Raw genomic sequence first — 1,915 nt, 5'->3', positions numbered from 1 at the left:
GGACTCATCTTCCATGGAGCTAGAGCTCTGTATATGGAAATGTTGCACTACTCTGCCATGTAGCTAGCTCTCTGTATATGGACATTTTGGACTCTTCTGCCATGTAGCTAGTACTCTGTATATGGACATGTCAAACTCATCAGCCAGTAACCAGATATCTCTGTATGAACATGTTGGACTCATCTGCCTTGTAGCTAGTCCTCTATATATATACATGTTGGACTTATCTGCCATGTAGCTAATTCTCAGGTTATCGACGTGTTGTACTCATCTGCCCTATAGCTAGTATTTTGTATATGAACATGTTATAGTACTCTGCCATGTAGTTAGCTCTCAGCATATGGACATGTTATTCTCATCTGCCATGTAGTTAGAACTCTGTATTTGGACATGTTGGACTACTCTGCCATGTAGCTAGCTCTCAGTATATGGACACATTGGACTCATCTGCCATGTAGCTAGAACTCGCTATATCGACATGTGGGACTCATCAGCATGTAGCCAGCTCTCTCTGTATGAACATGTTGGACTCATCTGTCTTGTAGCTACTCTTCTATATATGCATGTTGTACTCATCTGCCATGTAGCTAACTCTCAGTATATGGACATGTTAGACTCATCTGCCATGTAGCTACTACTCTGTATTTGGACATGTTGGATTACTCTGACATGTAGCTAGCTCTCAGTATATGCATACGTTGGACTCATCTGCCATGTAGCTAGAACTCTGTATATGGAATTGTTCCACTACTCTGCCATGCAGCTAACTCTTTGCTTATGGACATTTTGAACTAGTCTGCCATGTAGCTAGCTCACTGTGCATGAATATGATGCACTGATCTGCATTGTAGGTAGCTCGCTGTATATAAACATATTGGGCATGTCTGCCATATAGGTCGCTGTCAGTATATGAATATGTTGGAATTATTAGCCATGTAGTCAGCTCTCTGTATGAACATGTTGGAATCATCTGCTTAGTAGCTTGTCCTGTAAATATACACACTTTGGGTTCATCTGCCATGTAGGTAACTCTCAGTATATGGACATGATGCACTCATCTGCCATGTAGCTAGTACTCTGTATATGGACATGTTGGACTACTCTGCCATGTATCTAGCTCTCAGTATATGGACATGTTGGACTCATCTGATATGAAGCTAAAGCTCTGAATATGGTAATGATGCTCTACTCTGCCATGTAGGTAATTTCTGTATCTGAATATATTGGACTTATCTGCCATGCAGTTAGCTCTCTGTATTAACATGTTCGACTCATCTGCTAAAGGTAGTCCTCTATAAATACAAATATTGTACTCATCTACCATGTAGCTAAATCTCAGGTTCGAGACATTTTGGACTCATCTGCCATGTAGCTATTATTGTGTATATAGACATGTTGGACTACACTGCCATGTAGCTAGCTCTCAGTATATGGGCATGTTGGACTCATCAGCCATGTAGCCAGCTCTCTCTATACAAACATGTTGAAATCGTCTGCCTTGTAGCTAGGCCTCTACATATACACATGTAGGACTCATCTGCCATGTAGCTAACACTCACTATATGGACATGTTGAACTCATCTGCCTTGTAGCTAGTACTCTGTATAAGGAAATGATGGACAACTCTGCCATGTAGCTAGCTCCCTGTATATGGAATTTTTGGACTCGTCTGCCATATATCTAGCTATCTGTGCATGTATATATTGAACTGACCTGATATTTGGGTAGCTCTCTGTATATGAACATATTGGACTTTTCTGTCATGTACCTAGCTCTCTGTATATCGGCATGTTGGACTCATCAGACTTGTATATGGACATTTTCGACTCGTCTGCCATGTAGCTAGCACTCTGTACATGGATATGTTGGACTGATCTTCCAAGTAGGTAGCTCTCTGTATATGAACATATTGGAC

Source organism: Chrysochloris asiatica, unplaced genomic scaffold (assembly GCF_000296735.1).
Source record: "Chrysochloris asiatica unplaced genomic scaffold, ChrAsi1.0 scaffold00410, whole genome shotgun sequence".
Lineage (NCBI taxonomy): Eukaryota > Metazoa > Chordata > Mammalia > Afrosoricida > Chrysochloridae > Chrysochloris > Chrysochloris asiatica.
Note: the sequence above shows the minus strand (reverse complement) of the source record.